This window comes from Orcinus orca, chromosome 10 (assembly GCF_937001465.1).
Source record: "Orcinus orca chromosome 10, mOrcOrc1.1, whole genome shotgun sequence".
NCBI classification, from domain to species: Eukaryota; Metazoa; Chordata; class Mammalia; order Artiodactyla; family Delphinidae; genus Orcinus; species Orcinus orca.
In genome coordinates this window covers 4769700-4794259 of record NC_064568.1, presented here as the reverse complement: position 1 = coordinate 4794259, position 24560 = coordinate 4769700, and the positions used below count along the sequence as shown (strand labels likewise).

General features: G+C 39.0%; 1 protein-coding gene across 2 annotated transcripts in view; it reads right to left on the bottom strand.

Moving 5' to 3' along the window:
* RAF1 (Raf-1 proto-oncogene, serine/threonine kinase) overlaps window positions 1-24179 on the bottom strand; it is a 72783-nt gene extending 48604 nt beyond the window's left edge. For both annotated transcript variants that reach the window (XM_004284296.4, XM_033414068.2), the window contains exon 1: window positions 23878-24179. The gene's annotated coding sequence lies outside the window, so the exon portion shown is untranslated. The remainder of the gene's footprint in view (window positions 1-23877) is intronic.
* Window positions 24180-24560: the final 381 nt, after the last annotated feature.

The window sequence follows — 24560 nt, the reverse complement described above, 5'->3', positions numbered from 1 at the left end:
CAGTGAGCTATTTAAGAGAAAATATTAAATAAGCACTACTATAGGTGGCTCTCTGTTCTAGTAAAAGTTAGGAAGATGATACTTGAATGACTGAAGTTGTGAAAAACTAGTCTAGCAGAGACAATACATTCTTTAAATTAATGACCTTGTACTCTGCCATTACTTATCTATCAGGCTTTTAAGCAAGTCTGATCAATAAAACCCTAGTAATCAAATCTAGAGTGTTTCTCAGCCTAATGCTCCTTCTCCCTTCCTCCTAAAGAAACTTTGATTATACTGCACTTCCAGGGGTTTCTTCTGTCTCCAACTGTATCTCCTCTACCTTGTTTATTGGCTTCTAGTCTTCCTCCTGCTCCAACCATGGATGTACCTCAAGGCTTCTATGTTGCTATACTTTCTTAGTATTCCACAGCCTTTCCAACCTGCCTACATACATTGCCTCCATCAATGAAAAGTGTGGTGGACAACTCTATGCTGTCTCCCAATCCCACACTCCTCTTTTGAGAACATCCTTCCTTCACCCATAGGAATAAGCCCTGAGCAGTGATGTTTACATTTTTATATTCATGATCCTGCCCCTTTAGAACCCACTACAACTGAATGGAGCAAGGATCCAAGCTGGGAACTTGATCTGAAATTGAGAGAATATATAAACTCAGAAGGTATAAGAATGTTGGTCCATGGATGTCCAAAGCAGTAAAAGCAAGTTTGCTGTTAAGACAGCAATATTCTCCAAACTGACCTATAGGTTCAATACAAGCCCTAACAGAATAGGCTTCTTTACCAGCTTCTTTGTAGAAACTGACAAGCTAAAATGCATATGGAAATTGACCCTAAAATGCATATGGAAACTCAAGGGAGCCAAAACAGCCAAAATAATCTTGAAAAAGAACAAAATTCGAGGACTCATACTTCCCAATTTCAAAACTTATTACACAAAGCTACAGTAATCAAAACAGTGTGGTACGGGCATAAGGACAGACATATAGATCAGTAGAACTGAACTGAGAAGGGTGCCAAACAATTCAGATATCCACATGCAAAAGAATGAGGCTGTACCCCTACTTAAGAGCATATACAAAAATTAACCCAATGGATGAAGACCTAAATAATGTAAGAGCTAAAACCATAAAACTATAAAACACTTAAAAGAAAACAAAGGAGTAAATCTTGATGACCTTGAATTTGGCAGTGGTTTTTAAGATATAACACTAAAAGCACAAGCAACAAAAGAAAAACAGATAGGGACTTCCCTGGTGGTCCAGTGGATAAGACTCCGTTCTCCTGGTGCAGGGGTCCCAGGTTCAATCCCTGGTCAGGGAACTAGATCACACATGCATGCTGCAACTAAAACCCAGCACAGCCAAATAAATAAGTAAACAAAATATTTTTTTAAAAAAAGGTAAATTGGACTTCAACAAACTTAAAAACTTTTCTGCTTCGAAGAACACTATAAAGAAAGTAAAAAGACAACCCAAAGAATGAGGAAAAAATATTTGCAAATCACATATCTGGTAAGCGACCTGCATTTAGAATACAAATATTCTATAGACTACAGAATAAAGAATTCTTAGAACTCAATAATAAAAAAAAACCACAATTTAAAAACAGGCAAAGGATCAGCACATTTTTCCAAAAAAGATATAAGAAACAGCCAAGAAGAACATGAAAAGGTGCAACATCACTAATCATTAAGGAAATGAAAATCAAAAACACAATGAGACAGCACTTCACATGGCTATTATCAAAAAGAAAGAAAAAGAGAGGGAGGGAGGCATTGGCAAGGATATAGAAAAACTGGAACTCTTGTGCATTGCTGATGGGAATGTAAAATGGTGTAGCTGCTACAGAAAACAGTATGGCAGTTCCTCAAATAATTAAAATTAGAATTACTATTGAATATATGATCCAGCAAGTCCACATCTGGATGTAGACCCAGAAGAATTGAAAGCAGGAACTCAAAATATTTGCACACCCACATTCACAGTATTATTCACAACAGCCAAAAGGTGGACGCAAGCCAAGTGTCCACTGACCAATGAATTGATAACAAAATATGCTATATACATACAAGGAAGTATCATTCAGCCTTAAAAAGCAAGGAGATTCTGGACGTCCCTGGTGGCACAGTGGTTATGAATCCATCTGCCAATGCGGGGACACAGCTTCGAGTCCTGGTCTGGGAAGATCCCACATGCTGCAGAGCAACTAAGCCCATGTGCCACAATTACCGAAGCCCACACGCCTAGAGCCGGTGCTCCACAACAAGAGAAGCCACCACAATGAGAAGCCCACGTGCAGCAACGAAGAGCAGCCCCCGTTCGCCGCAACTAGAGAAAGCCCGCGTGCAGCAACGAAGACCCAACGTAACCAAAAATTAATTAAAAAAAAAAAAGACTAGCCAGATTTAAAAAAAAAAGGCAAGGAGATTCTGATATATGCTACAACTTGGATGAACCTTGAGGACATTATGCTAAGTGAACCAAGCCAGTGATAAACGGACAAATATTTTATGATTCCACTTACATGACGTACCTAGAGTAGTCAAATTCATAAAGAAAGAAAGTAGGATTTAAAACAAAGAAAGAAAGTAGGATGGTAGTTGGCAGGAACAGGAGGGGAGAGTGGGGTGGGGAGTTTAAGGGTACAGAGTTTCAGTATGGGATGATGAAAAAGTTCTGGAGATGGATGGTGGTGATGGGTGCAACATATTGTAAATGTACTTAATGCCACTGAACTATGCGGTAATTTATATTATGTGTATGGTACATGGTGGTAAATTTGTTATGTATATTTTACCACAATAAATTTTTTAAAAAGAATGTTTATAGTTGCCTAAACCTACCATGTCATTAAAAAAAAAAGATAGCATGTTGATCATTACTAGTCAAAACACCATTAAAGTCAACGATACTAAATTTGCAGGCACTGGGAAAGCCCATGCATCTCCATAGACCTTGTGGCTTCATCTTAAAAATAAGGTACGAAGGACTAAATCAGACCTACTTCTAGCTTGCAGTCTCAGGACCCCCATGAACTCCAAATGTTATATTAAAAAAAAAATCCTCCCTGGAATTCCCTGGAAGTCCAGTGGTTAAGACACTGTGCTTCCACTGCAGGGGGCCCAGGTTCAATCCCTGGCAGGGGAACTAAGATCCCGCAAGCCGCACTGTGCAGCCAAAAAAAAAACTCTGGTTATTTCTATTTCAATATTTCCAAATAAAACCTAATAAATTATTCTTTAACCTTTCAAAAGTCTGCCCAGAACAACAAAAATCATCAGGCTTCTCTCTCTCCTGCAGACTGGAATTATAGGACTCAGACTTGCAGGTTATTAGAACCTTAGGACATCAGAATGTTCATAGCAGCATTACTCCTAATAGCCAAAAGGACATCAGAATGTTCATAGCAGCATTACTCCTAATAGCCAAAAGGTAGAAACAGCCCAAATGCCCACCAACTGATGAATGAATAACTAAAATGTGGTATAATCTTCCCTAGGTATCTGCAAGGGATTGGTTTCAGGACCCCCTGCAGATAACAAAGTCCAAGGATGCTCAAGTACCTTATATAAAACGGCATAGTATTTACATATAATCTACACACATCCTTCCATACACTTTAAATCATCTCTAGATTCTTTACAATACCTAATACAATGTAAATGCTACGTAAATAGTTGCCGATAGGTGACAAATTCAAGTTTTGCTTTTTGGAACTTTCTGGTAATGCCTTCAGGTAAACAGCATTTCCCAGGGAAGCTCTTCAGAGTAAGGAGCCCCAAACATGACTTCATATCTCACTGGCCTCCAGTGAGTGACTCTGACCAAATCATTATGTCCAAATGGTTGGCCTTTACTGACTGACTGAAGCTAATCAGTCTCTCCACTAGAGCTAAAGATGGGGTCAATCTCATTAAAATGGCTCAAATGAATGGCTAGGTAATAAAGATAAGGGCTGACAGTTCCTCAGAGAAAAATATGGGATACAGTTACAATGAAAGGGGGAAACAGAAACAAACAACAGGTGTTCACTTCACTGGTTAACAGGTGTTCACTGGTTTACAGGTGACAATCAGCAAGATCAAGGGATTAAAGGAAGGAGCTTAGAGAAATCCTTAAATTGACCTACTGTACATACTCTTAAAGGTACAATCAAAACTCAGGTGATACATTTAAATTCAAGCTTCTCAGATATCGCCACTGTTTATAAAATACACACACGTGACCAATCAGGCAAGCAACATGGGTCTTCTTAAGCCCTTGTAGCTCTGTTCAGCAAATCTCAAGGGAAGATACTTGAGCATGCAGGGGACAAGATACCAGACGTTTTCTTGTTCAGTGGCTTCTCTGGAACACATCTATCTCTAGGACCAGGAAAATAAAATTTCCAGAAAGTGAAATATGAGAAAATATAAAAGGAACAGAATGGGCTTCCCTGGTGGCGCAGTGGTTGAGAGTCCGCCTGCCGATGCAGGGGACACGGGTTCTTGCCCCGGTCCGGGAGGATCCTACATGCCACGGACCGGCTGGGCCCGTGAGCCATGGCCGCTGAGCCTGCGCGTCCGGAGCCTGTGCTCCGCAACGGGAGAGGCCACAACAGTGAGAGGCCCGTGTACCGCAAAAAAAAAAAAAAAAAAAAAAAGGAAAAGACTTGACAGATAAAGAAAAACAAAACCCAGCATCTTTTAGGCATCTACTATGAGCTACGCAACACCCTGAGCAGACAGGTGTTTATATGCTATTTCATTTAATCCACATAACCTCAAGTTACCTGCCTCCTCTGCAAAATACGGAGTTGGAAGAGATGACCTATAATGATCCTTCTAGCTCTAACACATTATGATGATTCTAGTGCCATGAAAATCTAACATATGTTAAACTTTTCTGATATAGAATATCCTTCCCTAGCTTTCCAAACAGACTATACTTCAACTTTCTCTTAATGCTTTATAAGTTACTATGAGTAACCTCTGGCTATCTACAGAATATAAATATAGTAGATTTTCCTAAGAAAACAATTTTACTCAGACTTGAGTGACGGAGGTTAATAACGTTAACTAATATTTTAAAATATTTTTATAATACACCTGGTTTTGAAGTAAAATTCAAAAACCAAAGATTTAAGATAAAACATGACTTCAAAGAACTTTCAGGTTTAAAGAGTAGGCATTTAATCTAATTTTAGTGGTAGTTTGATGGAAAAGTTTCAAAACAATAATGATAATGAATGTAACAGACAACAGAGTTCTGTGTCTCCTTTCTATTCTTCAGGTATTTCTTACACTCTGGTTGCCAGTGCCACTTCTGACTTGATAGTATTTACACCTCTATGGACTCCCCTACTCCTCAGCATTTGCTATTGACAACCCGATATGAGAGAGAGAGATAATCAAGCCTATGTATTAAGGAGCCTACTAGGCTAGAAAGGGCCTAGCCTACTGAGTAATGAAAAGGCTTCAGGACAGGCTTATGTGCATGGTCAAAGCTACATTCCAGAAGATTAAGGCTACCAAAAATCCAACATTCCTGTAAGCAAGGTCCTCCTACACACTTGGTCTACAAAACTGTACAGACTCTTACGGTAAAATTTTTTAACACCCAAATTATAAATTCTTAAACTCCATGAGAACAGTGACTCAGCTTTGATAACCTCTGTATACTTAACTCCTAGAAGTGTACTTGTTGAACGACTAAATAAACTGAGCTTGCACTTTGAAGTCAAAGAGACCTGTTGATGAGTAACCTTTTTGGCTGTGTGAACTTCGGCAAAAAACATCTAAGCCTAATTTCTTCATCTGTAAAGTAAGCACAACTATATTTTAAGAGGTGGCTATGAGTAGTAAATGTAACACTACAAAGTATGAAAAATTCACTGTCTGGTACACAGTGGTCACTTAATCCATGACAGCTATTACCACACGATAGCTATATTACTATTTTCGGTAATAATAGTGCTTATCCACACAACAAAGTAACCTAGATATGATCCTTGATTCCTTTAGTATTTTCCTCGCCCACCACATTTAATCATCCATCATGTACTGTCAGACCCTCCAAAATCCAACTACTTTAACCCAACCCAACCAATCTAACCTAAAGCACCATTTTCTCTTGCCTAGATTACACCAGGAGTCACAATGTCCATTCCCAAAGCCTCTAAATCTATTCTCTACTGAAAAACCTTAAAACACAAATCTGGTCACACTATTGCTCCGCTAAAATCCTTATTTTAAGTGTGACTGGTTCCCTGTCACACTCAAAATAAAACCCAAATTCTTTAACTATGACCTATAAGGCCTTACATGACGACCTGGCCTCTATCTTCCTTCTTCACCTTATCTCCTACCCTTCTCTCTCTTGTTCACTTTATTTCTATCATACTGGCCTTCTCGTTGCTAGTCACTTCTCGTCAATCATGTTTCCACACAAATGTCACTCCTCAAAGGGGACCACCTTGACCATCCTGTTTTAAGTGTATCCTGCCCCTCCCCATCATTCTTCTCTTTACCCAGCTTTGTTGTTTTCATAATACTTTATTACCATCTAATTAATACTTTGAAATTACATTAGATATCTGCCTAGCCAATGATTGTCTGCCTACCCTACTAGATAGTATGCTCCAAGAAGCTAAGTTCAGTTCATCCTAAAAACCCCATCACCTCTAACAGTGTCTAGCATACAACTGGCCGTTAAAGACACATCCTGAATGAGTAACAAATGCTGGCACCTGGGTCCAATGGGTGCTGAGTTCTAACAGAAATCATCAGTGCATTTATGAACCACACTATGCTGAGGGGCTACACCCTAGGACTAGAACACTGACAATTGTGGAATTCTGCAACTGTAGAATCGGCACAGTGTAACTGCTGGCTGGCAGTCAGCTAAATTCATTACAGCAGCTCCATCAGAGAAATCCCAGACAAAAACCAGCTGATTAGAGCCAGCTGAAGCCATTATGTAATTCTACTATGCTTGAGTTATTTCCAAAGTTTGATTTACTAGTATTGTTTGGCATTTTTCTTCATAGTTGTTTTATTTTAAAAATAAAACCAAGCACCATTCTTGTTCACCTGCTCTGTCACACTAAACTGTAAATGTGTTCCACCTACACACACATCCATTTGTCCTAAATATACACTACTGAAAATAAAACGTCGTTTTAAACCACAGTGCCCCTGCTAAAGAAATGTAGAAGTGTGTTTTTAAACATGCCTAAGAGCATGTAGAATGCAAAAGAATGTGTAGAAAGAGGATTTCAGATGGAAGGAGGGGATTGCTCAGCTTAAAGGAAATACAATAATTAAATATTTGGAGTACATGTCTCAAAACAAGAATGCTTTCTTAAGCATAACCAAATTATAGTTTAGATTCTTGGATGTTAATCTAAAATATTCCTCATATACATAAGTTGTCAACCATGAAACCGATCAGCAAAATTAAAGAGGAAAACAAACTTAAAATTTTGTTAGTTTTCAGCAATTTCAGAAAGTGCAAAAGCTAAAATCTGGGAAAACTGCTACATTTTCACATCAGGTTTGCAAACGATTCTAGAATCAGACAGTAGTCACCACTTTCTCTGTATTTGCTATGGGCCAAATACCATAGGCCATAATGTTGTAGCCCTAAAACTAATTCTCCATCTTAGTAAATGATGAAGCCGATTTCTCAATGAATAAAAAACAAGTGACTGTTGAATGTCAACAAGTTTTACATGCCACACCTAATTAGATGATTAAAATGATAAAGTTCTCAAACTCTTTTTTAAATAATTCAACTATAGGAATGTTTAAAAAAAACTCAGCTTTTACAGCAAATTCATATTTCTTAAAATCAAGAACACATTCCTGGGGGTTTCCATGAACAATATGCACCAGGACAGCCAAGCAGGAAGCTCTGAAGAAAGAGAACAAAACAGAATTTTCATCTTACACTTTCAAGAAATAAGTTTATCTTTTTGAAAGTCTAAACACTGGTAAAGCAAGGTACAAATCCTCCTCATAATACTGCACTTTTGTCATCAGGCAACAAATCAAATGGGCAGTAAGAGCACAGTACCTACCACTCAACTCCCAGGCATTAACAGAGAAGTCACAAACATTCTCCCAGCTAAGGCAAAAAGCTTTACTGTATTTCCAAAGTCTGCAGAGTTCTGAGCACTCTTTCCACAATTCTCATGCCCCAATCTACACAAAACACCATGTGACTGAGAAACTGGTTATAGCAGGAAGGGACACTCTTGGATATGCAAACAAAGTAAGAGAGTAGTAAATATAAGGGCCATACTATGTTTGTGAAAACTGACAAGAATTTCAGAGAAATCAAGTTATTTCCTAGTACAATTCCTAACAAGTGATAGTACAAAGGACACTTGAATAGTTTATTCTAAACTCAAAATCAAGAATACCAGGTCATGATAAAGGCATTTTAAATGCAACACATTCATTTCAGCCTTCTCACCCTGTGACCCAGCTCTAGCAATAATTTCAATGAACTGCCGCATTCAGAGGCATTTCTAAAAATGAATAAATAGCACCAGATTAATAAAATAGTAATTATTAAGAGATTCATTATGCTGGGAGAGTCTTGTTTTTTGCTCTTTTACTTTACCAGACGCTATAAAAAACATTTTGAAAGCAAGACTGTTTCAGGTGCAAGACTATTAGGGAGCAGCACACGTACAAAGTACTATTAAAGAGCCTCAGGACAAGTCAAATCTGATAAGACCACAATTATGAAAATACCAGTACTTAGGGTATAATTTTTTTAAGCGATTTGAGTCCTATGCTTAAGGTCCATCTACCACCTTAAAGCCTAATCTGAGGCATACATGTTTGACTGGAAATGTTACTCTATCAACTTCTGGAGATACCTCAGCAGAGCACTCACTCAACATTCCTCATCCATTGTCTTGTCACAGTTACTCTCCCGAAGGGTTAGACACCTTTGGACCATGGTAAGAAAAACCAATTATAACAACGCTGATTAATTCAGGAAGCTCTTCAGGAGTTCAGTGTGCAAGAATCAAAAAGTCCTAAAACTTCTGCCTAAAAGAGTCAAGAGGCAGTTGGGCAAACTTGGGGCTACCGTTGACTTTGTTTCACCCTCTCCCTACCTCAGCCAAGCCAAACAGCCAAATAAATTTTACTATCCCCTCCTGACTAGGGACACACACACACACACACACACACACACACACACAAAATGTAAATATTTTCACACAGAGACATTCTGAATTTTCTTCAAAATGCCTCAGCAAATCAGCATTTAAAATCAGTCTAAAAAAAGCCCTCACTTTTGAGTTTTTATTCAAATACTACTCTCTTTTATTTCATTCAAAAATATTAAAGTGGTAGAGCAAAAAACACCTATGGCAGCTAGCACTTTGGCGTTGAATGAGATTTTAAAGAAATTCTTAATCTACCTAAACTCTAGTTTCTGAGAACGCAGCAATGCATTCTGTGGTTGAGATTGATTGCAGATAGTTTACTTCAAACAGGACAACTTAAAATTTCACAGAACTTCACAGTTTATTCCTCTCCACTATCTCATAGTGCTGTTAGAATTAAACAGACTAAAAGCAGGTATTATTCCTCTTTGTAAATAAAGAAAATGTGAAGTTCAAAAGATCTAGTGACAGTAAGGGAAGCAAAACAAACAATTCAGGTCCTCAGACTCTTAAATTACAGCTCTATTTTAACACACTGATTTAAAACACAAAAAATAATCATTTAACATTGTTACTATTACACTACTTTGAAATAATTACTGTTTATTGTTTATAAGTGATGCATCAGACCTGTATGTGGAAGAAAAGAAAATATGTTTTGTATATCATAAGCAATTTAAATTTACTTCATATTTAAGAGATTTTTATCTCATTTCTAAATAATAAATGATTTACCTTAGAGCTGTTGTATTACTAATGCATTTTCTCACATGACCTTTCTTCTTATCCACTAAATGATACAGAATAGAGAATGTATGAAATATATAATAATATATAATATATAATAATGTATGAAATATATTATATAATATATAATCTTTTATTCAGAAAGCTCTTATTCAAGACAAAAATAATGAAGTCTAAATTGCTTTTTACAGCTCTGTAGCTCAGGGGTTAGAGCACTGGTCTTGTAAATTGCCTTTAAGTTATTCTTCTTTATCTTCAATCCAAAATTTTTCTCCCCAGAGTTGGTAATAAATACAGCTTAGATAAAATAAAATCTCCATGTAATTAGAAGACTGCTGAACTACAAACCATGACTCACTATTTCTGAAGATTAGTCAATACAAAAGAATTCCTATACATCAAAATAACCTGGGCACTGCCCTAGAGTTAAAATTCTGTTGTAATATTATCTAGCTGCTGTGAGTTTCTCCTTGGTTTGAAAGCAGAGAAAGGAGGAGGAGGAACTGGTAGCAAGAGCTTTAAAAGACTACGACTGGTATAACTGACCTGAATCCACTACGGTGTCTATAGTTTTAAATAGCCTTTGATTTACGACACCTAAACTTAAGATTTACTTGTATTTCATTCTCCTCTACTCAGCATGTTTTATAATATGTGAGAGTTAAATAACACGTGAAACACACAGTGTTGGCCTGAGACAGTAAATGTTCCCTATTATCATGATATACAACAATCAGGAACTCTCCTAGATAGCCCTTACACCTCCAGCCTGGGTTTTTCTGAGTTAAAAGCCTAAAGCTCTTAACTGCTACTGGTACTGTCTTCCAAAATTAAGTCCCAGGTTGCAAAATACAGATCAACTGTTTAGCTCTCACATTACTTGGGGGAATAACACTGGCCATATGCTATCTTGTTCATTTGATCTTTGCAAATTGTCTCCATATTCCCAGAGATCCTCTGCAGAGACTGCACGGAGTAATAATTCCAGATGCTTTACCCATTAGTCTATAACTCGGAACCTGTGAGTAACATCAGCACGCTCCTCCTAAATTACCTACAATTAACCAATGTAACTTTTTGGAAAACACCTCTCTCTCTGCTTGGATTTACCATTTCCTCAAAAAGCCTATTTTTTTTCCCCATGATAGGAGAAATTAGACAAGATTTACTATCAAAGAGAAATAAATCAAATGCTATGTACAACTTACAGTGACAATGCTTAAAAGACATGTAAAATACCCTCTTTCACTGTTCTTTAAGTAAAATACAGTTAGAAGTAGCTCTATTAACTATATATGGTATACAACTTTATCTGAAGTATATGTCAATTTATATTTTAATCAGTTAATTAAAATATTCTAACTCTATCTTCCTGGTAAATCAGAAAATTAGAAAATAGGCTAAGAGTATAGAGTAGGAGAAATGGTAGCAATGAAATAAACTTAGTTCATTGATTTTTAATAACTCCAACAGCCATTCTGATCAGAACACTAACACTATTCCAAAGACTTGTGTCTACTCAGTTTTGATTAATCGTCTAATGAATCTTTAAAAATTACAAAAGCCAACAAATCATTTCAGAAATCTTTCCACTAAGCTCACTCTTCAGAGTATTACCTATCATATAAAATTCTAAGCATCTTAAACATTCTCATAAGAACTGGCAAAATTTGCACAGAAAACTTTCCAGAGAGGGAAGTCTCCCCATTAAATGGTAAATGTTTAAGATAAAACATTAGACGGGTATCCCCAATCACTCCAAACTTTAGATTAAAGGCTTCAGTGTGAGCCCACAATTGTTTTATACAAGTGATTAAAAGTTCCTAGAACTTTATGAAACATTGATTAGTGGTGGAGAGAAACACATTTTGGAAAGAAGAATACTTCTTTTTTTAAATTTATTTTTGGCTGCATTAGGTCTTCATTGCTGCATGCGGGCTTTCTTTAGTTGCATTGAGCAGGGGCTACTCTTTGTTGCGGTGCACGGGCTTCTTACTGCGGTGGCTTCTCTTGTTGCGGAGCACCGGCTCTAGGCGCGCAGGCTTCAGTAGTTGTGGCACACGGACTCAGTAGTTGTGACACACGGGTTTAGTTGCTCCATGGCATGTGGGATCTTCCCAGACCAGGGCTTGAACCGGTGTCCTCTGCATTGGCAGGCAGATTCTTAACCACTGTGCCACCAGGGAAGCCCCAAGAAGAATACTTCGTAAAGTGCTATTTTAAACTAAATCCCTAAATTAAATATGTACGATTTGAAGAAAAGTTTTCACATACAAAGTCATAACAAAGTGATTCCTTATCATCTTACAGAAAAAAAGTAATGGAAGTAATTATTTCTACTCAAGTCAAAAAAAAGTTTAGGAAGGACAACTCTTCAGAAGGGATACCTCTGAAGGCTCTATGAAAAGTACTTGGGAGAGGCAAATTTGATTAAGACTTGATCCCGGCCCTCAATAAATTTATAATTTAGATGAAGAAGTAATACAGGGATGAAGTGGGGTTAATCATCTAAGGCCTATAAGAAGGAAATGGAACTACTCTAAGTCATAAAGAAAATTATAAGGCAGACGGCATTCCCAGAAACCTAACAAAAACAGTAAGTTTGTATCACATCTAGAATTTAAATTCTAAGGTGCTGATAGGATGTATGTAGGATGAAGTCAAAACTAACCCAGAAAATCTCTCTCTCTAATCTCTCCTTAAGTAGATGGCCTATATTTAGGGTATTTACTCCATCTGTCTCTGTGTTTCTTCCTCTTTAAAATAAGGATCACAATGTACCTACATCTTCAGGCTGATGGGAAGATTAAATGAATTAAGGTAGGGCTTCCCTGGTGGCGCAGTGGTTAAGAATCTGCCTGCCAATGCAGGGGACACGGGTTCGAGCCCTGGTCTGGGAAGATCCCACACGCCACGGAGCAACTAAGCCCGTGAGCCACAACTACTGAGCCTGCGCGTCTGGAGCCTGTGCTCTATAACAGGAGAGGCCGTGACAGTGAGAGGCCCACGCACCCTGATGAAGAGTGGCCTCCGCTCGCCACAACTGGAGAAAGCCCTCGCACAGAAACAAAGACCCAACACAGCCAAAAATAAATACATTTATTAAAAAAAAAAGAAAAAGAAAAAAAAAATGAATTAAGGTAAAACTCTCAAAAGAACCTGGCATATAGTAGTTAAGTCAACAAAGGTAAGCTATTATCTTTACGGACCTTTTTTTAAAAATATATCTTTAGACACAACAATCACACTCAATTGTGAGATGGTCAAACTATAAGGCTTGGGAGAATTGAGAATGACAAAAGAATAGATTCACTTTCTTCAACTGCAATCAGAATCTCACAAGAACAGACTCAGTATGAGGAATGGTGGCTAAAATTGCCTGCGTTATTAAAACACTTTTTTTGGCAGGGCAAAAACACAGATGAATGCTCGTTTTTTGTTTGGTTGTTTTGTTTGTTTTTGCCGCACCAGGTGGCTTCTGGGATCTTAGCTCCTTGACCAGGGACTGAACACTGGGCAGTGAGAGAACAAGAGTCCGAACCACTGGATCGCCAGGGAATTTCCTACTCGTATTTTAATGTATTTATAATGCGACTTCACTCTTGATTTCTCCTTTAAGCTCATCCCTTTGTTCAATCCAGCCTTGGTCCATCTGAGAGACTGGGTGATCAATTTCTCAAGATTACTCCAAGCTTCCTTTAAGGATTAAGTGTTTTGTTTTGTTTTAATTCAGTTGGTCACACAACACTGGAAAAAACCCACCCTCACACATAAAAAGTTTCTGCTGAACAGAACAAACACTTAAATAAAATGTCATCTTGTCCAAGCTAGGAAACAATAATATGTCTAGTTTGGAAATGGCTTAACTACAGTTTCCCAACCAGTTCAAAAGGGCACTCTGATGCACTGCAAGGTGGTGTGTGTGTCAATATTTTGAGTTTTCTCACCCCTCTTTCTCAATTTCTGACCACAAACTGGTAACATCATCAGATGACTGGCTAGCATACACGAACATGAAAAAATGTGATACTCTACCCTTCTAATAGTTAGCAAGCAGGGCCGCCGGAGTTTAGAAAAGAGTCTAACTTTTTAAAAGGATAATTAATTTCAAAACAAGTTAATCAGCTAGTCCAAACAATTATGTTAAAGCAATCAGTTCCACAATGAAAGACATCTGGAGCCAATTTTATTTTTAACTCTTACTTTTTCATTATTTTCATTTTAAGTCACTTTGTCTGAACTCTTTTTTAACCCGTTTTACTTTTCATCTCCAAATCAGTCATTGCTTCTTCATTTAGGCAGCAACTGCTCATTTTTAAATGAAAAGAGCCATTTACAAAGTAAAACCATTAACACAAGCATGAAAATACATCAATGCACAAATAAAATATGGTTTAGGAATGATCATTTTGATGGCTGGGTAATAATGAAGTAAAAAATGCCTAGTCAGTGGAAGGGGATGGAGAGGAAATAAAAACCACGCAGAGGGGCTTCCCTGGTGGCGCAGTGGTTTAGAGTCCGCCTGCCGATGCAGGGGACACGGGTTCATGCCCCGTTCTGGAAGGATCCCACATGCCGCGGAGCGGCTGGGCCCAAGAGCCATGGCCGCTGAGCCTGCGCGTCCGGAGCCTGTGCTCCGCAACGGGAGAGGCCACAGCAGTGAGAGGCCCGCGTACCGCAAAAAAAAAAAAAAAAAAACAAAAACACGCAGACATCTCATCCTGCTAATAAGTTAATGCCTGAAAACACTGACTTAACCTTGTACCAATAATTTCTGTTCCACATAAAAGGCATCAATTTCAGTGGCAAGTCCTGCATAATTAACAAGTGACTTAAAAAACAGCATTAGCTTTCCTCAAAAATAAAGACATGAAATATAAAATAAGTGAATCCACTATTCTGCACACTAGCATCTCTCAATTGGACAGACACTGAGATTTATCCTCAAGATAGGAGGTACTCCTCCAGGTTTACAATCTTGCCAAAGCTATTTCAAGAAGTAACCATCTGATTCGGCCATTTCTCCTACAATGCATTCTGGAGTCAATGGCTTTCATACACAGAAAGATTCCCTAGTCTTCAATGATACCCCCAAAGGTAATCAATCACCTTGCCTGTTTTAAGAACTAGTAACAATTACAATAAGGTATACCTGTAAAACTGATAGTATCACTTGTTTCCCAGAAAATATTTTAAATCAACTTTTCAAGAATAATTTTCTTGAAACAAGGAAATGTGAAGTTTTCTCTGTAAATTAGACCATTGAATCATTAAAGCCCTAAATTATACCCAGCTACTTTGCCACAGGAGCAAAAAAACAAAATACGAATATGTAACCTATGTAATTATACACCAAAGTCTGAATGCCTTAAGGAAAAGAACTATACGCATTTCCTACATCTTGTTATACTCCATCATCCACTATAGTACCTCGCACAAAATTAGATGCTTAAATAGCAGAATAAAATATTAATGGAGAAAAGCTATAATTACAATATTTACCCTAATTCTTTTCCATGGATATTGAATCACTATCTACCACATAAAAGTACTGATATATACAATCTAAAGAACCAGAATGCCTCTCTGTATACTGCAACCTGGCAGAGAACTGAGTGGAAAAGTATAAGGAGCACTATCATTTAACAATTTCTAAGAATCTATTTCAACTGCTAATTGCTTCGAAGAATATAAAGTTAAGAAAGACAGACCTGGCCTTCCAAGAGTTTTTAAAGTAGAAGAAAAAAAATCATCATTTCCCAAAGACTATATGCTATGAGCTTTCAGGATGACAAAGAGGCCTACAACAAGATGTGACAGCTTTTTTGTGTGTGACAGCTTTTTTTTGTGTGGTGATGGGGCGGAGAGGCGTTAACTTCTTAAGAAAACTATAAGAATTTGGAGCATGGAAAGGTCACTTATAGCTCAAGTGGAGGAAGAGGTAGACACTAAAGAATGATTTCATTGTAGTATTTGAACTTGAAGGGGCAGCATTTTAATAGACGCATGTAAATGTTTTTCTTTATAAAAATGGAGTCTTATTGTACATATTTTAGTACCCTACTTTTTTCACTTACTATATCTTACCACCCAGGATTAACTGAAATCATCTTTTACAGGTTAACTGAATACATTTTAGATTAAAAGGGGATGAGGGTAGGGACTTCCCTGGCGGTCCAGTGTAAGACTCCTCGCTTCCAATGCAAGGAGCTCGGGTCTGATCCCTGGTTGGGGAGCTAAGATCCCACATGCCACGCGGCCGCCAAGAAAATTAAAGAAAAAAAAAGTGAGGGGGAATGAGGGTACAAAGAAGGTAACTACAACAACTGTATGTACCAGCTTAACAAAAAACTTTTTTTTTCAAAAAATGAGTCATTAATTGTGTAATTAATTTATCTCTTTCAAGAACACTGTATACAAATACATTTATAAGGAAGGAAAAAGTCCATGCGAGCAAATACAGCCAACTTCCTAACCTTCTGGTTTGACCATTCGATCTAATCAGCAGTGAGAAAAAAGCCTAGAGCCACTTCACATCCATTAGGACAGTTACTATCAAAAAACAGAAAATAACAAGTGTTAGCAAGGATGCAGAGAAATTGCAACTCTCATGCATTGCTGGTGGGAATATATAATGGTTCAGTTGCTGTGGAAAATAATTTGGCAGTTCCTCAAAAGGTTAAACAGAATTACCATATGATCAGCAATTCCACTCCTGGGTATATACTAAAAAGAAATAAAAGCAGAGACTCAAATAGATACCTGTAAACCACTGTTCATAGCATCAATATTCACAAAAGCCAAAAGGTGGAACCCAAGAGCCCATCAACTATTGAATGGATAAATAAAATATTTTATCTGTGCACACATGGGAGCATACACATACATACACACACACACATACATAATGGAATATTATTCAACCACAAAAAGGAATAAAATTCTCACACACAATATAATATGAACGAACCCTGAAAACACAGTAAGTGAAATAAACCAGATACAAAATTATAAATATTGTGTGATTCCCCTTATATGAGATACTTGGACTAGGCAAATTCACAGAGAGAAAGTAGAACAGAGTTTACCAGAGGGTGGAGGTAGGGAGGAATGAGGAGTTATTCTATAATTGTTACAGGGTTCTTCTGTTTGGGATGATGAAAAAGTTCTGGAAAAAGATTAGTGGTCATGGTTGCACAACACTATGAATGCACTTAATGCCACTGAGTAGTACACTTAAATATGGTTAAAATGGTATATTTTATATTTTGTATAAGTTACCACCACCACCACCCCCAAAAAAAGCCGAAAGGGTCCATTTTGCATTGTCAGACAGCTAGATAAATACTAGTCGTGAAGCACATATCTATTCTCACATTCACACTTCTCTAATTCCAGTCCAGACTAAGATCAAGGAAGGCAGAAGAGTATCATTTATCCCCTCATTCTCTCTGGCTGAAACTTTCCTCCACATATAAAGCCTATGAATGCAGAAGAAAATAGCCAGTATGGCAAGAGTGGCTTGAACCAATGAGTGAGCTGCCAAAGCAGGCAAATGTCCTCAAGGAGCTGGCAGTGAGAACCCAGAGCACTCTACTGATAAAGCAAAACAGACACGGTAATTCCTCCGACAGATGTCTAAGTTACAAAGTTCTGAGTATGAGTTTAATAAGTAGTATACCCTTTTAATTGTAAGCATTTGTGTGGTGGGCAGTAGGAAGGAACTAAATCCACAGGTGATTAACCTCTGAATCTCTACTCATGCAATTAATGTTTATTACATAATCAAGAGAAAGTTTTAAGAACTAGAGATTTATACACAAGACATGGCTCAGCTCTAAGGAGCTTAAGTTTAGCCAGAGATGTAAGACATCTATACAAAAAATTCAATTCAATAAACATAATTTAGCACCTTACATTCAACAAATTGAATTGAAATCAGGGGGGCCAGCCACTGTGCTAAACTCTGGGTATTCAAAGATGATTAAGATACAGTCCTCCGAGAAAAGATGAGAGGTAAACAAACACTTAAATAAAATATCAATACGTCACAATAAATAAAGTCTACAGTGCATGGTACCGAAAAGTACATACAGAAACCCTGTTAAGTTTAAATAAAAGGTCTTATTATAAAACCTAATATTAAATGTGGTAATTTAGATTCAATACTTTCACCAAAGCACACAGGCCTGGTCCCTCAGCCTCTCAAATTTTTTCACAAATATCAATAAAGAAGGACTTGCACATTGACTAGAAAGCATTAATCTGAGTTGATAACCTAATGGGATGATAAGCTCACAAATGACTATATGATAAAGACCATAAGAAAAATAAATGCAAGGGTTTTAAGGTGGGGTTCAAAGAAGGAAACAATGAGAAGAAGAGAAAAAGATCGGGAAATGATGTTTAGACGATGGTGTTCAAAATGACTCTTAAAAGAGGAACAGATAAAAGTGAGGAAATCCTGTGAATCTCTCCTCATTAGATAAGGTCGCTGAAGGCAGGAACTTACCTAATTCACCCTCCACCACACTAGCCTTCTGCACCTACTTAGGTGCTAAAAAAAAATGGCTTCTGAATTCCACTGAAGATAGTAAGAGGAATCCACATTAGCAAGACATAGAAGCAAGAACTGTATGCTTAGTCTGAAAAGCAATGGAGACTCTTGGACAATTTGCCAAAGGAAGTAAGGCCAGCACATCTACGCCTGAATATTCTTGTATCATCACAAAACAGGAAACATAAGAACCCCATAACATATTTCCCTCCATGAACAAAAGCTGGGTATCTGGGAAACAAAGGGGAAAGCAGAATTACTCTGCACAGCATAACTTTCTGTATTCTTTGAATTTTGTAGCATGTGACTGTACTACCTATACAAAAAATTAATAAAACTCAATTTTTAAGATTCTACACATTTAAAAAGTGAATCTGGCAATAATGTGAAAAGTGTACTGGCATGGGAAGAAATAAGAAAAAGAAGTTCAATTCAGAAGTTCTAACAACAGTCAAGGCAAATACAGCATAAAAGCCTGAACTAATCTGGAGGAAGTAGAAAACAGGTGAAAGAAGCTCAAAAATATAGTTGTAAGTGTAATCTGAGAGTGACTGAATGGTTTGGAGGGACATAAGGGCCCACACCACGAATAGAATTTAACTTTATTATATGTATTTTTCTATTATAAGCCAATATATTCAGAGAATATGAAGAGTATAAAGAGGAACATTATCCGTATTTCTACTGTTTAACAACCATTGTTAACATCTACATGTGTTTTCTTCCTATGGGTAGGTTTTGAGTTTTTTTAAAAAGCTTGAGATATAATTTACATACCATACACCTCACCCATTTAAAGTGTACAATTCAATGGCTTTTATTATACTCACAGAATTGTGCATTCACCTCCACAATCAATTTTAGAAAATTTTCAATACTTCAAAAAAGAAACCCCTGTCACAGTCACTCCCCATTGCCTACTCCCTCCAGCCACTGGCAACCACTAATCTACTTTCTCTGCAGATTTGCCTACTCTGGACACTTCATATAAAAGGAATCATACAATATGTGGTCTTTTCTGACTAGCTTCTTTCATTTAATATAATGTTTGCAAGGTTTATACATGTTGGAGAATGTACCAGTACATCATTCCTTTTTATTACTGAGTAATATTCCACTGTACTGTTTCGTTTTTTAACACAACTGTAATCATTTGGATATAGCATTTCCCGCGTCATAAATGCTTCATATACGCCACAGTTAATGAAAAGCATAGGGCCCCATAAGTGGCTGTACCACAGTTTACTTAATCATTTTATCATTGTTGTACATTTGAACTTTTTCTAGTTTTTTCCTACTGTAAACAAACTTTCTTAAATGCAAATGGGAGTTCCTTTCTGAATGATCTATCTGGATCCAGGGAAATGCCTCTCCCAAAAACTCTGAGCTTCCTAATGAGATTTGCCACACAGAACAAGAATCATGTTCTAAGGAAAACTCAGTATTTCATCTACCCCAAACCTAGGTAAAGGACAGATGTTAAAAGCTATCTGAGATTGAAAAGTATGCCTCCATAAAACCCAGATTAAGAATGTCATAACTTTAAAGACCTATTATCAAAGTTAAAACATTAACTACCCTGATTTTTCCATCAGAAATGTTTATGGGTGGAGAAAGGTAAATACTTTGTCCAAATATGATGCCTAGAAAGAAGTAGCTTCAAAGAAATCAGACTACTTTTGCCTTCCCTAGCAGGCTGGAAGAAAATAAATAGGAGACAACATCTTGACTACAACAGTAAAGATGTACTTACTCTTGCTACTGGATCATAGTAAGTGAAACCCAACAGGTAGAAAGATGTCATCGGTATAGTCTACAAGGGTCCTCAGAAGCAATTAGACATATTTGGTTCCCTAAAACACTGTCATTGCCTGTAGCTTCCCATTCATTAACCAAAAATGTAAACAGTTTCTAAATCACAAAGGTTTTGATTCCAAACTAGTTTTAGGGTTGTTAATCCCCACCCAGTAAAATCCCTTAGAATCTGATCTAAAAATAAAACTCTGTGTCAAGTGTTCCTCAAGAAAAACTATGTACACTGATTGGAATGTGAAGCAATTAACACACTTCTTGAGTGATTTGCCAAAGAGACTTGAGATAGCCTGGGCCAAAACCAGTAACAAAGGAACAACACCCATTTGACATTTTCCTTGGTTAAACTGACATTCTAGGAGTAGTTTTAGAAGAAAAGCTAACAGATCTGAAGTTAACTATTAAAATCATTGCGAGCTACACAAGTATTCTGGGAGAAAAGGAGGAACAGAATGACTCAACCACCGTAAAATTAAAGATGAAAATTTTGATATGTAATTAAGGAATTTTTACTCACAACTTTAAGGCAATACCCAGACATTACTATCCTGAGGATTACAGGCAAGGCAGTTAAGCCCTATACCAGAAATACTAAGTGAATTATAACACAAATATCTAGTATCACATTTTCAACCTGGTCAGTTTAGCAAATAAGCATTCTTATACATCCACACACATACATAAATATAAACACACTCTCACACACACACCCCAACCTAAATCCTAAACAACTTTATCCTACATGAACCTAAGTGTTCTTTGGATTTCCCAATTAATTTAGCCAAGGTGAGCAATTTTCCGACTACAGACATTTGTTATGGAGAACTGACTTCCATGACACGCACAATTTAAAAAACAGAAGACCTTTTACTAAGTCAAAGCTCGATTTTGTGGTTTCATTAACCCCCATCCCGCTGTGACATTACTCCACTGCCTTTCAAAGACAATATTTAAAATTCTCTTCTGCAAGTCAACATTAAGGCATGCTGTTTGGCTAACAAGCTCCTCCCAAGACCAGGATTATTATATATGGCCTACTATGTTAACATGCAAACAAAAGCACTCTCCCATGTAACATTTTTCTACTTTAAGCAATAGGTTATTAACAAAGTTTTACCTGGAATTAAAATGTGATAGAATCATGCACCTACTACTAACAGGCTATTTGAAATAGTAATTTCAAGTTATTAATTATATTTTCCATTTAATAAATAATCTGGTGCTTCTGAAAGTCAAATTCAACTTCCAAGAAGTTGTTTCATCTTCAGAGCAAACTCCTACTTTGGATTTCACAGACAGCATGTTTTAAACTAAAAGCAACCAGTCTCAAAGCAGTTATAATACAATACTTAATGTTTAACCTTTCTCCATTTCATCTTTTAGATACTTTTCATCATAAGTGACCAGCTTAACCTGCTTCTCACTGTTTTCTTCTGCTAAACCAAATCCCACAAAATATGTTCTAATGTATTTCACTCAAGCCTTCTATTTTGAAGGCATGCACATCTTTTAAACTATTTGACAAGAGTTTAACAAGACTAAGCAGTTCCACTACAACTTACGATCACAAACACCGCATACCTAAAAGATAAGCTTTTACAACAGAAGGAGTAACAGGTTAATTTTCCCAAGTATCCAGTGTTCAACTGGGTCAAACTGTCTCTGTTGCATTTTCAACAGCTTATCCCTTGAAGTGATAAGGGTGAAAACAAGCCAAAAGGTTCTCCAGTGGTATATAATCATCACAACCCAAGAAAGATTTAGGAACTGCTAGATTAAGTCCGTTAATACCATAATAATCACTTTAGCATAAACGTTAATCAAAATAGAGATCTTTGGGGAAAATTATGTTCACAGAGCTAAAGACTTTATAACAGAATTGGAATCCACGGAATCAATCCAAAGAAACAGTTTACGATATAAAACATTTACTTAACTAAAAATATACTCACTTGCATTCTACAATTTTTCAGATGTTTCATATAATCTGCCAATTTCTAAATGACTGGGGAGCATGGTTTACATTGTCAACAGCCACTGAAAATGTAGTATTAGTAGAGTGTACTACATTTATAAAATCAACATTTTTGTTAGCAAGTGTAACTTTAGAAGAAACGTTTGCAAGAATCCCTAGGAATATGAGTTCAGTTCGTTCACCACAATGCAAGTACAAAACATTTGACATAAAGCCCGTATCAAAATGTTCTTAACTGGGTTTAACAAAGTCAATCTGTGCAATTACTATCAGCTTTAACATCAACAGGAGGAGGAAATAAAGTTATCAGCAAGAAAAGAGAATTAGCAACACTCGTTTAAAATAATCCCAATTAAATCAACTAGTTCACTATCTTCAACAAAGATCCTTCACAAGCTAGCCAACTTTTGTTTCAGACCCTAATCTCCCACCACTTCCTTCCTGCACCCCAGACTGCTTGCTGCTCCCCAAACTCCTGCACGTCTCCGTGCCTCTGAACCAGCTGTTCCCTCAACTTAGCATGCTCTCCCCTCCTCCTCACCTGATGAGCACTTACTCATCAGCCCAAACCTCAGCACAAAAGTCCCCTCCAATCTACAAGCTTCCTCAACTCCCCCAGGCAAAACTAGTTGTTCCAAATTCCCAAGACACTTGGTAAATCCATCCTAATCACAGCGCACTGTGTTCATGCCTCGGGAGCTAACAGAGGGCAGACTCCCTCCAGCCCGGAGAGAACGAATCAGGCAGAAATGATGAACGTGCGCTGAATCCATTCCCTACTTAGACTGGGTGATCCTCTAGAACCCGGCCACATCTCGAGGAGACACAGGAGACCCTATCATTCTTCCCACCAGAGAGTGAATACCAGGGGGGCACACCCAGAGCCCTTGAAAGAGAACAATGAATGAACAGAGCCGCCTCGCCTCTCCTGATGTCCAAACTCCTCTCTCTGGGCATCGACTAGCTCTGCAGAGCCTCTACAGCCGCAGAACTGAAGCGTCCTGGAGGCTCTCACTTCACACACAAGAGCCCTGGATCTTCATTCCAAAGGCATCCCGGGGCCAATCGTCAGTATAAGCACCGCAAACGTCTCATTAGGTACCCGCAGAGTCCTGAGACCCAAGGGGAGGCCCCTATGCCTTTGTGGTGGGGCATCGACCCATTTCCTCCTCCCGTCCCTGACTGCTCTCATCTTCCGGAAAAGGGTGTCACTTGAGAGAAGATGCAAGCCCGGGTCCCCCACTCCGCGGCCAAAAAAACATTAGCCCATCTGAGTGACAACACTCAGATCCGAGACAGCTCTGGGCGGTTTTTCCCGTGGCCAAAATATAAGGAATGTACACCAGATACAGGGGTAGTGCCGGCACGTTTCCCCAAAACACTAGGAAACCTGAGTGGAGATGTGGGAACTCGGCTCGCCGGCCATGACACCGGGCCCCAGGGCCCCCGCCCGCCCAGCGCCACCCGGGGTGACAGCGGCCTGGCCCGGGCCCTCCGCCCGGCAGCCGCGGGGCCGCTCCGTCAGCGCCGCCTTGGCCGGGCCTCCGGGGAACCCGGCCCCCTCAGCCCCGCCGCCGCCCGTCTCCCCCGGCATCCCGGGCCCGGCCCTGCAGCCTACCTGAGGGAGCCCGGCCACCTCTGTGTCCAGTCGTCCGGCAGTGGCGTCTGGTCCGCTCCTCCTCCCCGCGGCGGGCGAGGGAGCGGGAGGCGGTCACATTCGGCGCGTCCCCAGCCCAGGGGACGGGGCCCCGGGCAGCCCTCGCATCGTCGCTCTCGCACTCCGCACCTCAGGGCACACACCCCAAAGCCCGGCCAGCTGGCCCTCTTCGGGGCCCAAGAAGAGCGGCAGGGAAGCCTTCGCTTCTCACGCTCTTTCTCGTCTTACTCCCGCCATCTAAGATGGCGGCCCCAGCGCCCGCACTGAAGACGCCTTCGGGCGGCCCCGGCAAGCGAGCCCTCCACTCGGTGCTCCTCCTCCCGACCTGCGACGCCACCAGCTCTCTGCTTCTGCGTGAGCTCGCCTGGCGGCGGACTTCAAATTTGGCTCGGGTATCCATCGCTCTGGCCTGAACTCAGGCCCCGCCTCCCAGGGGGCGTGGCCTTGCCATCTCCCCGGTCGCCATTTCGGAGCCGTGAAGGCAGTAGGGCGGGTCCTCCCTGGCCGCGGGTTGGCAATCGGGAAGGGCCAGGATTTGGCTGCCCTGAAGGAGCCTGAGAATTGGCGGGGGGAGGAAGGCCAGCTTGCCGGCATCGCGAGGCCCAGAGATAACCACACGTGGCCGAGGATGCATAGCATAGAGG